The 16,866-nt window shown below is 41.5% G+C and overlaps 1 protein-coding gene across 1 annotated transcript in view; it reads right to left on the reverse strand.

The window, feature by feature from the left end:
• The window catches only part of LOC126204270 (uncharacterized), a 242,123-nt gene that overhangs the window by 195,330 nt on the left and 29,927 nt on the right, over window positions 1-16,866 (reverse strand). The window lies entirely within an intron of this gene.

A 16,866-nucleotide genomic window follows, 5' to 3' on the forward strand; every position in this document is an offset into this window, starting at 1 on the left:
ACTGACACTTTATTTTTCTAACATGTATTTTAAAGAAAACTAATATAAACAATTCAGACATGGTATTAAACACTGAAGTGACCATTGTGGCTTTGCTTACGCATTTTTGGTAAATATTACACCATTTTTCTACTGCCAGTAACATAAGCTCAATTTGGCCTGGGAGGAAATATCACTTGCTTGCTTTGCATGTTATTTTAGCAGAGCATATGTGTTTTGCGCTGCTATACACTATTCTGTACGAGGAAATATTTAATTTGTGCCTTGTGCCAAGTGTGGCACAAATATCAATCTTTGCTCATTCACATGTGCAGCCTAACCAGTAGTTTATGTCACCAGTAGAGTCAAAGGTATCTTATAATTAATACAGAAATTTTTGATGTGGAAATATTTACTTGTACCTTGTACTAATTGCAGTATAATGACTAAATTATTGTCAGCGGTGATAGCTTGATGTGAGAAACAAAAAGATTACATTTACAACACACATTGTTGCTCTATAAACTTTTTCAGTGCATAGATATTTTTGATTAATAATACAGATTTGGAGTTATCTCTCTGACCATTCAGATACTTTTGAATATGGCACCTGGATTGAGGCATCAGAGGGGCTGCAAGGCACAACCTGCTGGTCGTACAGTCTTGTATTTTTTTATTTCCTACCCTTTTGGCTTAGGAAAACTAGGCTGGTTACACAACCACTGATTTTTATTTTTAAATTTCCTGTCAATACCACATAGGATATTTTTCAGTTTCTCACAACCGGCATCTCGTATTTTTTAATTTTGCGCCACCATAATCTTAGATATTTGGCGGATGCAGCACCAAATAGGAGCGGCCGCTTGATCTGCATGCTGAACGTTCCATTGTCATACTACTCAGTTTAACAAACATATAGTAATCACAGTCATCTCTAAACGATGGAAACGTCAAACTTAACAAAATTCACATAGGGTACGGTATAACTTTATCATTAATAAAAGCTTTCATAACGCTGAATCAAATTGGTCTCATTCTATTTTATAATGAAACAGCTTCTATTACCAATCAAAATTATTGTCGATTATATTTTATCTTAATACCGATTGAAACTAATAAAGATATCATTCCAAGTAAAAGAAAACAAATGTGCTGAATTACTACTGGCAGCGCTGTTTGTGCTTCCTGCTATGTTAACAAGAATGTGCTATGGTGAGTTAGATATAGTATGACATGAATTAGTGTAAGTCGGTATTTCGTTGTCTACAGAAATTATAATTATCATGTAATAAGTAATAATTCTGGCGTCAACCCGTTTTGGGAAATAAATAAATTAAAAGCTAATTAGCTCACGCCAAAATGGCAATACATTCCCTAAATGTAACTGAGACTACCCATAGGAATCAACAAAATTCTAAGTTGTGCCACAACCAGCGGTCTGTGTGCTGTATGTCACAACATAAATCATAACCTTAACTCCATAAGGCCTCGACCGCTAAGACAAATAAGACCACCACTTCATTACATATACGCTACACATGATTTTATTGAGAATATCGAAAAGTTCTTTTTTGCAAATAATATTACACAAATAAGTAGTAACCCAACAAATACATTGCAAGCAGTAGTCAGGAAAGCTATCGATTGTAACTGCTTTCTATTCAGTGACAAAAAAAGACAAAGACATTGTGAAAACAACGAATTCCAGACTACCTTCTCTACATTTACAGATTGAAATGTACAAGAATAACGGTCCTGAAACAGCAGTTAACATTATAGAGAAATATAGTTATTTACTGGAGAAAAACGACATAAACTACTAACATATCATTTTATTTCTTGAAAACATTGCTCTGTAAAACGCATTTGTGAACCTGCGGAAGTAATTAAGCATACATGTACCCCTGTCAAAGAAAGGTTTGTTTGCCTGACACACCAAAATGTATAGTTATTCACCTATAAACTAAACAATTACGATAACAAAAACAAAGAATTTGCTAACGCCTCCCATGGTGGAATTATTGAAATTATTGTAGTACTGAAAACTGTACTAAAATACAACTATTGTAGTTTTCAAAACAAAATATTTCTTCAAAATGACGTATTAGCCACTGGATCCTCGATAGCAGATGCACTGGCAGATATTTTTGTCAATTATTTAGAAAATAAATTCTTCAAAGAACTCCATGAAATTAACGCTAGTGTTGTACATTACAAACGTTATGCCAAAGAGTTCTCATTCCACGGCTCACAACAAGAAACTAACAAATTTGAAATGTCTGTAGCAAAATACATATGGTGTTGCCTTTACAGTGGAGTACCAACAGGATAATAACATTTATTATTTATTTATTCATTTATTTTGCTCTTCGCATTGCTATGAACCAACATTTAAATGCTTTTGGAATTTATCATAAACCTACATCTTCTTACATCATCATTCTTGCTGCATCATGTAATGCTACTCAATATAATGATAATTTAACTAATAAAGAATTTTTAAAATGCAACCTTTTTAAACTATTTTATGAATAAAGTTTTCGTAACCACACCCAGATTTCTAAACACATATTGATAGTCCTGAAAAATTGTTGACTGTGAATTTTTAATAGCTATGAAAATCGTTTAGTGTTTAAAATGAAAAACGTGGGCTGCATGCAATAGAAGTGAATTATTCATGCGTCAGTTAGTAAGTAGGGTAATAGTAAGGATGTGAACTATTCATGCCACAGTTATGTATTACATGCACTGTACGTTTTTCCCTTTAAATCTTACAAGTATTTTCAAGGCATAGCCATTAAAAATTCATAATCACAAACTATCAGGGCTATCTGCATGAAGTCAGAAATCAGTATCGGACTAAAAGTAATAATTTTATGCTTTTTATTGCAGTGTCCAAAGGTGGTATATTAAAAATCAATTTTTATTCAAATAACTATTTTCGCATTTGAACTGTGTGTGTGTGAAATTTTCCAATCGATTTCAGACATCTTGATGAGATTACATATTTTACAATTATTTCAGTGTTCCCTCACCTGATTCAACCAATATATTGTTTCTTCGTATGTATATCTCGTGAAAAGATTGTGAAAGTAAACATTAGAGATATCTGAGCTCAAACAGAGACTTACCAGTTATCGTTCTTGCTGTGAACCACATGTGTCTGGAACAGGTAAAGGGGGATATGATAGTGGTACACAAACTTTTCACCAGAGAGAAAGCTAGATAATACTGTATCCTCATCCAATTCTCAATTACGTTTAAAGCTTCAAGTCTGTAGAACATGACAATAGTAAACGAAGTACCCTCTACCACACATAGACAAGAAAATGAGTTAATATTGCATTGATATACATTTCTGCGCTATGTTTAACACTTGAGGCTTCCAGTACATTGGGAGTTGCTTTAAAATCAACCGAAAATTTTGTACTGAATTGACAGAGGGACAAGAAAGCGATGTTTATCTCGCTTCCTGCCTCTCTGCTGAGCTGTGCATGTCTGCTCGCTTACTGCCTGGAATGCACTGCTATACTACCTGCACAACATTCTGGTCCTGCAGGCAGCCGAGCTGCTAGGCTTTACCAACCCTTTTCACCCACACTCTCACCCCACCTCTACCCCTATGGGAGTTAGGTGGATCAGAGGGACAAAAAAGCAAGTTAATATTGCAGTGTCATCCAGTTCAGTTACCTTTACAGTTTCAAGTCTCAAGCTCACTTGGAAGTTGGTTTAAAATCAGTTGTAAGCGTGATGAGAAGGCCTTCTTTTGTTCTGCAATAAACAGACTCTTTAAGCTGTCACTACGTGCTAATGAAGTAGAAAAGTAAGTCAGCTGGCTGCAAAATATAGGCTGAAATAACGGCTAACACCGAATTACAATCGGTGGAACTTTAATCTGGAGATTTTTCGAATGCATACAATGCTTTGGGCAAAGCCAGAATGGCTGTCCAGTCCAGTAACCATCACATAAAAAGAGACCCAAATAAAACTAATTTCATAATTCCGATGACAGATTCGAAATTGCTTACAAAATTCCGAGTTCATTGATAGTAATCACAGACCTAGCAGCCAGTTAATTAAGAAGTCATTCAAATAAGTCAGTAATATTGTGTAATAAGATAAATGTTTGTCAGTCAACGGATACCACCGACGGGTTGCCTGCATGGAGGACCATCGATTAATGGGGGCTAAGTAACTGCCACATTCACCATTTACTTAATTTAGAAAGAGCGCAATATAGTGAAAGTCCATAAAGTTCGGAACTGAATTTAAGTTTTAGCCATACTATCAGCGTGACATAATTAACCCACATTATAAGTCATATGAGCTTCTGAGCTGAGGCCTTTTTTCCGCATGTGTCGATACCTAGCTGTTTAAAAAGTCATCGTGCCAGAGGGCGAGTTTGCAGGACGCCACGCTTTTTTGCCATTGCAGAGGGAGGGTCTACGCACCTTTGAGCCAAATTTCGAACTTAAGTATCGCATTGGTTAGTAATTACGGGGTTTTGAAAAAGTGATCCTTTAATTCTGTGTATTTCGTGCACACGAAGATAGTCAATCCAACATACTCCATGTGCGCGTGATGTGGATGCTGCAAGTTGTGTTGCCTATGTTACAGTGCCTGACACGTTTTCTGGGTAAGTTTTATTTTGCTCACAGTGTATGAGTCTAATCGGAGTGAAATGGAGATGGGCGGGACATGAAGGGATTGCGCAGGGACCAAAGAAATTCTCTACTGCATGCCAATAAACGAGAAAAATCCGAGACAAAGACTTATCTGAAGGTGGAAAAATGACATAAAAACATATAGGAGCGATTGGGTGTGTGCAGCTGAAACTCCCATGCGTGGAAAAGTTTATGGCCTTAATCCATTTGTTATTTAGCTATAAATTAACATTTTCAGGCCATCAGGTGGTTCTAAATGATAACAGACTGCTAACATTTGTATCAGCTGTGGAGAAATAAAGTTAGAACTATGACTGTCCATGCATCTTAATCTACACCGACTAAGCGGTACTTACAACAGCAGTTGAGATGACTTGGAAACAGATGCAGACTGTGGTGCAGAAGAGGAGTACGGAGGTGGCACGACTGAGAATTTCTTGCAGGAGATTCACGCAGCTAAAAAAAAGAATGGGAAACCTCACTGATGCGTTTCTTTGTGTGTTATAATGTAAAACTTAATATTTAGCCACGACTCTATTAATAGAACTGGTAAATCGACATGTCCCAGATTCTGAGTTTTCTTCTTACTTTCTGTGGCTGATTTCTTCAGTTACATCTTCCCAGTTTTGGATCCAGTTTGCCATCTCCTGTAAACTGACTGAATACATTGCGCAGACAGAACGTTTCAAACCCGAATTTTCTTATATTTTGATACTTGCCGCTAATTATTGTGGAACACTGTTTTTGGAAGGAAATAAAAAGTATATCTGAGGATACGTCCGAAAAACTGACTTGTTGATCCATTGTTTAGCAATAGAGAAGTATCTTCCAGGACTGGAAAAATGCATTTTACAAATTTGTGTATCCTGATGTTTCTTGACAACAACTCTCAAAATGTCTGTCATTAGTTCTAGAGGAATGTTCCCTACCCAAGAATATTCACAAGAAAAATTATCAACGAATTTGTAGTGTCAGTGCGATAATCAGCATTCCAAAGTTATCAACAAGTCTCTACTTTTCGAAGATCCTCATATAACATTTCGGATTCTTCGTTTCTGATTTCTTCTTGATTAGTAACTTCACTGACTGATAGATTACTTCCAGCTCTTCTAAAACTCACTCTCGCGATTGTTTCATTTAAATAACAATAATTTGATATCTCTGGTGATCAGTTTTTATCCACAGCACAGTAATGCGTTCTCGTAGTTTGGTGTATCTAGGCATAAATTAGGGCGCATCAATAAAAGAAAAGCCCTCTGCTTCCTGATTTTATTATAATGATGGTTGTGTTTACACACATCATTCTTTAATTAAACGTTTATTTATTTATCTTTAGAACAGAGAAGAAAATAAAAAGTAGTTTTAGGCACTGTAAACTTAATTCAGAAAGAAGAAGAGAAAGAAAATAAGTAGATTATCATCAAAAGTCAAATACATGTAATACTATACGTAACTGTTCATTATGGTCATCAAGAAAGTGGGCTCTGATAAATTAACAAATTAATATCTTTGGAATCCATACCTCTTACATTCGACGTTGCAAAAATTATTCCATTCGTTATGCCTAAAGGTTTTTCCTTTGGTCTCTTACGTCCTTCTCGCTGGTATCCCTCAGTTTAATTTTAATTACGTCTTTTGTGGGGTTACGACTCATTTTGTACTGCAAATAACCCGCGTCCGTTTTGAAAACTGATTAGCAATGCTATCATATCAACTGATCTTCCACTATGGCCTGATCATTTGCTACAGATACTGGAATCCTTTCAGCTGTCAAAAAAGTTCGCACTTCCTTGTGATTCCTGAGCTATGTAAGTAGTAATAACTATTTATTTCAGTAGCACACTACATGTAACTGTATCCGTTCTCACCAGCAATCGACTTTTCACTCTCATTTGGAAGCAATTTATCCTACCCTTCCGCGGAGAGCCTACTGTAACGCCTTTCTCTTTCTCTGCGGAACAAGTGACGTCTGGATGGTTATTAATTTGATTTTGTACTTTGACCACCAGCGTACTGTTTTTTGATCTTCTCTGACATACGCCGGTAAGTCTGTGACCAGTATTTGTGTCATTTCTAACTGTAAAATTCACCCCATTTGCTATTAGCCAATTTATTTTGTTACTTCCAGTTTTAACACTGTAAGTATGCCAGTGTCGGATATAATTTATCCTTGTCCAACATATAGCTTATTTACAATTTGTAACCAGTTCTTAAAGTCTTCTACACACGCTAACTTTCGTGCTAAGCTGTCTCTCACTATCTCTCACCTTACAAGTTGGGCATTGGTTCCTGTGTGAAATAAATTTTACTTGGATTTTATTTTGTTGCGTTCGTCTCACGGACACGCCTTCACGCCACGGGTGATGAATTTTGTGTTACAGTGTTCCAGCTATTGAAACAGTGTTAAGATCTAGACTTTTCCGTTCCGTTTCGTTACAGTCAATTTATTAGCTCCAGAATGAGATTGTCACTCTGCAGCGGAGTGTGCGCTGATATGAAACTTCCTGGCAGATTAAAACTGTGTGCCCGACCGAGACTCGAACTCAGGACCTTTGCCTTTCGCGGACAAGTGCTGATATGAAACTTCCTGGCAGATTAAAACTGTGTGCCCGACCGAGACTCGAACTCGGAACCTTTGCCTTTCGGGGGAAAGTGCTCTACCAACTGAGCTACCGAAGCACGACTTACGCCCGGTACTCACAGCTTTACTTCTGCCAGTACCTCGTCTCCTACCTTCCCAACTTTACAGAAGCTCTCCTGCGAACCTTGCAGAACTAGCACTGCTGGAAGATTGTAAATTGCATTCGTCAACACATTCTTCTAAAAATTTAGTAAACCTTACATGTATATGAATTCTTTCACAAACCTTTCGTGTAGCTTAATTCATAGTAATGTTGTCTGACATTTCTGGTACTGAGAAAATTGGCTGTAGACGTGATTGCAGAAAATGCTTAGTAGGCTGTTTGAGCCTTCAGTGGTGGTTCATAGAATAATAAACGTTTGAGGACGAAAATTATGATAGCGCGTTAAGTTCTTATGGTTCCATACTACAATCGGCAAAAAGGAAACCCTTATAGGACCACATTGTTGTCTGTATGTCCATCTATCTGGCTGTCCGACTGTCCAGTACCCTGTTTCGCAGGACGATATGGCTAGGGACTGTGCTTGCTGTGAGCGGAGACAAGGGAGAATTGGCTGCTGTCCGTGAACTGCTGGAAGCTGCGTTGTCTACCGTCGACAAGCTTCTAGCTAAGGCTCAAACTTGCGGTGACGTCGGCGCGCCAGTGACGAGACCTGCGATACCTTTGGTGTCACTGGAATCCCCTGATGGCCCGGATGTCACTGCGGCCGCCGATACACAACATCTGACCGGTCCGTCCCCACTCCAGAGTGTATGGCAAACAGTGGTGGGTTCGCGTGTCACTGGGCGGAAGGCGAAAGAGGGAGTAGGCCGTGCAGCTGGCTCCCTACGTGCTAGCAACAGCTACGAGGTGCTTCCCAGTGTTGATGATAACCCTGAGCCAGCACGGGATGCCTCTCCTGTTGGACCAGCAGTCGAGTTTCCTGCCCAGTCCGGACAAGTACAGGTGGTGGGTATGGTAGTCATTGGGAGCGCCAATGTTAGGCGGGTGATGGAGCCCCTCAGGGAAATAGCAGGCAAGGTAAGAAAGAATTCCGGTGTGCATTTGGTATGTTTGCCGGGATGTCTCATCCGTGATGTTGAGGAGGCCCTGCCGGCGGCTATCGAGCGCACTGGGTTCAACCGGCTGCATGTAGTGGCACATGTCGGCACGGATGACACCTGCCGCTTGGGTTCTGAGGCCATCCTTGGCGGATGTCTGATTTGGTGCAGGCAACTAGCAACGCACGCGGGATGCAGGCTGTTTATTTGTAGCATCGTACACAGAGTTGATCGCGGTACTCCGGTTTGGAGCAGAGTTCAAGGTCTAAACCAGAGGCTCAGACGGCTCTGCGACGGTGTCGGATGTTCAAAATGTGTGTGAATTCCTAAGGGACCAAACTGCTTAGGTCATCGGTCCGTAGACTTACACACTACTTAAACTAACTTATGCTAAGAACAACACACACACCCATGCCCGAGGAAGGACTCGAACCTCCGGCGAGAGGGGCCGGACGGTGTCGGATGCGAATTTCTCGACCTCCGTTATCGGGTGCAGAACTGTAGGGTTCCCTTTTATAGGTCATGCGTGCACTACACGCAGGAAGCGGCTACTAGGGTAGCGGAGAACGTGTGGCGTTCACATGGGGCTTCTTTAGGTTAGAGGACCCCTCCCTTGGGAGCAAACACGATTTGCCTGTTAAATCAGCCACAGTGACCTAAGAGAATCTTGTTCCTCGAAGATCAGAGATGGAAAAGAAAGTTCCTAGAATTAGTATCGCTTATTGAAGGTTATAATGCGCAGATAGTATTGGGAAGAGAAGGCTGGTTAAAGCCAGACGTCAATGGCAACGAAATCCTAAGTTCAGACTGGAATGTTCATCGTAAATATAGGTTAGTCGCCAAAGGTGGCGGCGTGTTTATTGCAGTAAAAAATTCGATAAAATCTAGCGAGATTATCACGGATTCCGAACGTGAATTAATCTGGGTCAAATTGAGTATCAAAGAGCGGTCAAAAATGGTGATCGGATGCTTTTATAGAGCCCCTGGGTAGTGATCTGTAGTTGTAGCGCGCTTCAGACAGAGCTTGCAGAATATCATTAGTAATTTTCCTGATCATGCCGTTGTAATAGCAGGTGACTTCAACTTGCCAGGTATAGATTGGGAGTGTTATGCCATCAAAACTGGTGCCAGAGACAAGAAATCGTGTGGCATTGTTCTGGATGTGTTGTCCGAAAATTACCTTGAGCAGATAGTTAGAGAACCAGCTCGTGAGGGTAACGTCTTAGACCTCCTGGCAACAAACAGACCTAAACTTATCGAATCAGTTAACGTAGAGGAAGCTATCAGTGATGATAAGGCTTTGACAGCATCTATGACGACGGATCCTACAAGGAATGTTAAGAAAGGTAGGAAGATATATTTGCTCAGCAAGAGTGACAGGATACAAAATTCAGAATATGATGATACCGCAATAACTGCTTTAATGAAGTGATTTCTTTGATTTTTATTTCCATGGATGCTAGCATTTATTGAAACCATCGAATCGTTACATTCAAATTATTGGCTTACCTTACAATGGTTTGGTAGTGCTGAATATTGCCAACTATCTGTTGGTACGTTTCACTTTCCGAACTTTTCGAATTCCCGCTGTGCAAGAGATCGTAAATGGCTCCTTCGTCGAAGAACGACAATGACTTCAGCGGTAGCTGGACATTTGAGTCCTGGGCTTTACCTTCAATGATGGTCACACTTGGTGAATGCTTTAGAGTGGCAGCTGCGCCGTCAGCGAGGTGGTCATTCAGGACTGCCAGTTCGGCGACCACTTGCAGTATCAGTGCTATCAGAGTGCCATCCACGAGCACAGTAGTCTCTGAAACAGCCAATCCGGAAGCCATTTCTAGGCTGTACACTATCTCATAGACGGGCGAGGATCGAAGGTCGAACGGCAGCCATATAGGAAGGGGAATAACTCTCTCGCTGGTAGAAACGTTCTTAGATATTGCAGCCATTATGTTCCTGACAATGGGAGCCAGAAACCAGTACGCATTGTTGATTCTGTATGTCACCTGTAAAACCAAAAAAAAAAACTGTCTTAAATTGATAATCATAAAGTAGCTCAATAATTACTACTAGCTCATCATTAATAGGGAATTAGAGGTTTTGTAAGTGGAGGGAAGCGAGGTAGAGTTAGCGTCAACCGCTTCGACTGTTGACTAGTATTCAGACAAAATATGAAGTGGCGTATGAAGAGTGTAGCTTAAGGAGGCGTGGCGCAAGGAGGTGATTGTCTTCAAATACATAGAAAGTCATTTAGTGAAGCAAGTGTCAGATTTCGAAAGAGTATCAGCGAGTGGTGTCCCACCGAATCTCCTCCTTTTTTGGTTTAGTTCGGCCTTGATACAGATCTCCACATGTTCCAGAGTCCCACTGCCATGTCGCAGCTTCAGAGAATGAAGAACCCCAAATATACGGTGTTCAGCTGCTGTAGGAAAACGCCATCAACCATCCAGAGCTCATAAGATGGCAGATACTGCGGATATCATGCAGTTCGCTGTCAGATGACTTCTCCGCAGCTTTGGTTACTTTGGTACGCCATAGATCCTAACTTGTCTTCGACAGTCTGTACAACACCGACCTTGGGGTTTGGGCCTACGTTTACTGAATGGATGCATTCGCGATGCCAACAGTGGTGGCAGATTGGTGACTCCATAAATGCTGGATGGTAGCTAAAGTGGATATTGAGAGACCAACCCATTTAGTTGGGTAATTGTTTCAAGATAGTTTTGACGTGTACAAGACCCCAAACTTAACAACTTAAGGTCACTGTGTACTGAAAGAGAAGAGATAATTACGCGGCACGACATGTAACTCAATGACTAACGTTTTTCACATTTCAGAAATGTTCATGTATTTACAAATGGACCGTCAAGTACTAAAGAGAAATGTGAGAATCAGAAACGTACTCATCGCTCTTGTATTACGGTTACAAGGAAGAAAAATAAGCAGAAACATATATTTTATAAAAATATTTGGATAAGAAGAAATCAAGTAAAACGAATGAAACATATGTTGCTAAATGGGCGAATAGAAATCTCTTAATGTTTCTTCGCCTCCAGGGTCAACAACGATCTGATCCAGCGTACACCCACATTGAATATAGCCATAGTCTCCCGTTCGTCCAGTGCATTCTTCACTACAACTATCTTTGTAATATGTGCACTATATCGCCAAAAAATCTTTGGGTACCCTTTGCCGTTCGTCGTAAAGACACACACTAATAACCTGGCAGCGTGTACGTAATTTCTTTCCTACTACAGCACAATTAAATCTTTGGGGGGAGCTTTTCTTTAAGCCATAATATGCCAAATAAATGGAGATGAGAGATCGGATAGGTGGAATGAGTACATTGAAGGACTCTATTACGGAGAAGATTTGTTTGATGGGACAGAAGAAGAAACAGGAGTCGATCTACAAGAGATAGGGGATATAGTAATAGCATCAGAATTTAAGAGAGCTTTGGAGGACTTAAATTCAAATAAGGCAGGAGAGACAGATAACACACCATCAGAATTTGTAAAATCATTGGGGAAAGGGGCAACAAAACGACTATCCGTGTTGGTGTGTAGAATGTATGAACCCGGCGACATACCATCAGACTTTCGCAAAAATATCATTCGCGCAATTCCTAAGACTGCAAGAGCTTGCAAGTGTGAGAATTATCGCACAGTCAGCTTAATAACTCATACATCCAAGTTGCTGACAAGAATGGCATACAGTAGAATGGAAAAGAACATAGAGGATGTATTAGATGGCGATCAGCTTGGCTTTAGGAAAGGTAAAAGCAAGCCAAAAGAAAAATCAAGACAAGTTCGTAGGATTAGTCGACCTGGAAAATGCGTTCGACAATGTCAAATAGTGGAAGATGTTCGAAATTCTGAGAAAAATAGGGGTAAGCTGTAGGGAAAGACGCATGGTATACAATATGTACTAGAGCCAAGAGGGGTTAATAAGAGTGGACGAGCAAGAACGAAGTGCTCAGACTAAAAAGGGTGTAAGATAGAGATGTAGTCTTTCATTCCTACTGTTCAAACTGTACGTCGATGAGGCAATGATGAAAATAAAAGAAATGTTCATGAGTAAAATTAAAAGTCAGGGTGAAAGGATATCAATGATACGATTCGCTGATGACATTGCTATCCTGAGTGAAAGTGAAGAACAGTTACATGATCTGCTGAATGGAATGAGTAGTCTAATGAGCACAGGATATGGATTGAGAATAAAAAGAAGAAAGACGAAATTAATGAGAAGTAATGGAAATGAGAATAGCGAGATACTTGACATCAGGATTGATGGTGACGAAGTAGATGAAGTTAAGGAATTCTACTACCTAGGCAGCGTAATAACCAATGACGGATGGAGCAAGGAGGACATCAAAAGCAGACTAGCAATGGCAAATTGGACATCCTCGCCAAGAGAAGTCTACCAGTATCAAACCTAGGCCTTAATTTGAGAACGAAATTTCTGAGAATGTACGTATGGAGCACAGCATTGTATGGCAGTGAAACACGGACTGTGGGAAAACCGGAACAGAAGAGAATGGAAGCATCTGAGATGTGGTGCTACAGACGAATGTTGAAAATTAGATGGACTTATAAGGTGAGGAATGAGTAGATTCTGCGCAGAATCGGAGAGGAAAGAAATATGTGGAAAACTCTGACAAGGAGGAAGAGCAGGATGATAGGACATCTGTTGAAACATCGGGGAATGACCTCCATGGTACTACAGGGAGCTGTAGAGGACAAAAACTGAAGAGGAACACAGAGACTGGACTACTTTCAGCAAATTATTGAGGACGTAGTTTGCAAGTTGGGGGTTGTTTGAGGGAGGAGAGCAGACGGCGAGGTCATCGGTCTCATCGGATTAGGGAAGGACGGGGAAGGAAGTCGGTTGTGCCCTTACAAAGGAACCATCGCGGCATTTGCCTGGAGTGAGTCAGAGAAATCAAGTTTGCAAGTGCTACTCCGCAATAAAGAGGTGGGCACAGGAGAGGAATTCGTGGCGGACCACAACAAACCAGTCATATGCCTGATGACTCAAAAAAAAAGTACCAAAGAAGGGATTTTTAGTCATCACGCCTGGAACATGCTCATCAGTTTCCCGTGGGCTCCTCAGAAACTGATATGCTACATATTAAAAGTGACTGTTTACCACAAAAATATCGCCTCTCCAGGGGAAACCGCCTTAACTTAGCTCTGTACATCTGGGCGGAGAGATCTGCGTGTGAATGTGAAGCTGAGGGCTATGTTGGTGGTAGCGTAGCTATTGACAGCGCCAGCAAGCAGGAAATGTCTCAGCGGATGAAGCAGACAAAGTGTGTCCTATAACTCCCCATCTTTTTCCGCATCCCTTCCCATAATACTTTTCCCCAACATCCTAAAACCTAACGGCGAAGCGGCTGGAAGAGAAAGATTTTAGTACTGAGATTCTCAACAGTCGCGTAGGCGCAAGGGGTCACGCCCGATGAACTGGCTGTACAGGCGCTGCTCTACTGTCCTTGAACTCACGGCAGTTCGTTGCAGTTCCTGTGTCTGAAATCACAAGTCTGATACCCATGTGCCGTGATGTATGACTCCAGTATGGTAGTGAGTGGGTTACTTCCTCGCGACCTACTGTGCTATTCACAATATACATAAATGACCTTGTGGAGCCGGCCGTTGTGGCCGAGCGGCTCTAGGCGCTTCAGTCTGGAACCGCGCGAACGCTACGGTCGCAGGTTCGTATCCTGCCTCGGGCATGGATATGTGTGATGTCCTTAGGTTAGTTAGGTTTAAGTAGTTCTAAGTCTAGGGGACTGATGACCTCAGATATAAAGTACCATGGCGCTCAGAACCATTTTATTTTATTTTATTTTATTTTATTTTATTTTATTTTTTTTTTACCTTGCGGATAACATCGGAAGTTCACTGAGGCTTTTGCGGATGATGCTGTAGTATATCGAGAGGTTGTAACAATGGAAAATTGTACTGAAATGCAGAAGGATCTGCAACGAATTGACGCATGGTACAGGGAATGGCAATTGAATCTCAATGAAGACAAGTGTAATGTGCTGCGAATACATAGAAAGAAAGCTCCTTTATCATTTAGCTACAATATAGCAGGTCAGCAACTGGAAGCAGTTAATTCCATAAATTACCAGGGGGTAGGCATTAGGAGTGATTTAAAATGGAATGACGATATAAAATTAATTGTCGGTACAGCAGATGCCAGACTGAGATTCAGTGGAAGAATCTTAAGGAAATGCAGTCCGAAAAGAAAGGAAGTAGGCTACAGTACACTTGTTCACCCACTGCTTGAATACTGCTCACCAGTGTGGGATCCGTACCAGATAGGGTTGATAGAAGAGATAGAGAAGATCCAACAGAGAGCAGCGCGCTTCGTTACAGGATCATTTAGTAATCGCGAAAGCGTTACGGAGATGACAGATAAACTCCAGTGGAAGATTCTGCAAGAGAGACGCTCAGTAGCTCGGTACGGGCTTCTGATGAAGTTTCGAGAACGTACCTTCACCGAGGAGTCAAGCAGTATATTGCTCCCTCCTACGTAAATCTCGCGAAGAGACAATGAAGATTAAAATAGAGAGTTTAGAGCCCACACAGAGGCATACCGATAATCTTTCTTTCCACGAACAATACGATACTGAAATAGAAGGACCGGCGGTTTTAGGCACTTCAGTCCGGAACCGCGTGACTGCTACTGTCGCAGGTTCGAATCCTGCCTCGGGCATGGATGTGTGTGATGTCCTTAGGTTAGTTAGGTTTAAGTAGTGATGACCTCCGATGTTGAGTCCCATAGTGCTCAGAGCCATTTGAACCATTTTTTTTTAATAGAGGGGACACACCGTCAGGTGGCTTGCGGAGTATGGATGTAGATGTAGAATTACGTTGTACAAAATCAAGTGATTGGAAATTTCTCCTGTCATCTTTCCAAAAGTCCAGTGGCGACGGGATAAGGGCGGTGGCATCAGGCTTGAGTGAGGCTGGAAGCAACTAGTCTGAACCGCACGCTGGCGGCAGGTGTGTAATGGTCGCCTTACTGACAACTCACAAGAATACTGAAGGATCCGGTCCTGCATGTGCGACTGGGCAGGCCTTTTTAGGTTCACCCGCTGCCCACCCTGAATGGGGAAGGCACTAGAAAAGGTGGGCTAAATATCGGTAGTCACATTTGTAACTGGCTGGTAATCCGCACTCAGAAGGAAACTTCTCATTTGCGGAAGAAAACCAAGAAACAGCAATATGACTATGACTACTGGAACATGGAATGTCAGGACTCTTCTGGACTGAAACTGTAACACACCACGAGCTAGCTAGATTAGATATAGACGTTGCTGCCTGAAGTGAAACCAGATTATCAGGCGAAGGACATATCAGTGACGCTAGCTGAGGGTACACCACCTTTCGGAAAGGAAAGGATGCAGGAGAACCATGCACCCCTGCTGTACGATTTGCAGTAAAAACGAAGACAGCGATGTAACTTCGATTAACCCCTATTGCTGTCAATGAAAGAATTACGACTTTTCGAATTCCCCTCGTCGGGGATAGCTTTGTCACCCTTGTATCTGCCAACGATAACACTTTAGGCAGTGATGAGGATACAAGGAATCAGTTCTATCATCAACTGAAATCTCGTCAAGGTTCCAACTGAAGAAAAGATATAGACGTTGCTGCCTGAAGTGAAACCAGATTATCAAGCGAAGGACATATCAGTGAGGTTAGCTAATGGTACACCATATTTTGGAAAGGCAAGGACGCAGCAGAACCACGCACCCATGCTGTAGGATTTGCGGTAAAAACAAAAAGGGTGAGACAACATCGGTTAACCTCTACCGCTGCCAATAAAGGAATTACGACTCTTCGGATTCCCCTCGCTGGAGACAGCTACTAGGCGACTTCAGTGTTAGAGTCGGAAGAAAGAATCGCTTTGCAGGAAACATCATCATGGGTAATCAAGGTGTTGGAAATTGCAATGCAAATGGTCTGGTGTTTCTAGGTCCCTGTGTTGAGTACGATCTTTTTGTCACCAACACGCAGTTCCGCTTACCTAATCGGTATAAGACCACATGGATGCATCTACGCTCCAAACACTGGCATTTCACTGACTATGTCATCACTCGGAGGCGTGACAAGAAAGACGTCCTGATCACAAGAAGAGATCGAAACATCCTTGATTGCTGGACTACACATGAAATGAAATGTCGTGTGGCTGGGGCCTCCCGTCAGGTAGACCGATCGCCTGGTGCAAGTCTTTTGAGGTGACGCCAGTTTGGCGACTTGCGTGTCGATGGTGATGATATGATAATGAAGACAACGCAACGCCCAGTCCCTGACCGAAGAAAATATCCGACCCAGGAGGGAATCGAACCCGGGCCCCTCCGCATGGCATTCCATAGCGCTGACCAGTCAGCTATCGAGGCGGTCCACTTTAGATGCCAACATCAGGAAGACTGGAGCCGATGTCATTGTTTTTAATCCAAGAAAGAAGAATGACTGGTTTGATGACAACAGTGAAGTGATTAAGAACCTCATAAGTGTTAAGCGGGAT

The sequence above is a fragment of the Schistocerca nitens genome, chromosome 9 (assembly GCF_023898315.1).
Source record: "Schistocerca nitens isolate TAMUIC-IGC-003100 chromosome 9, iqSchNite1.1, whole genome shotgun sequence".
NCBI classification, from domain to species: domain Eukaryota; kingdom Metazoa; phylum Arthropoda; class Insecta; order Orthoptera; family Acrididae; genus Schistocerca; species Schistocerca nitens.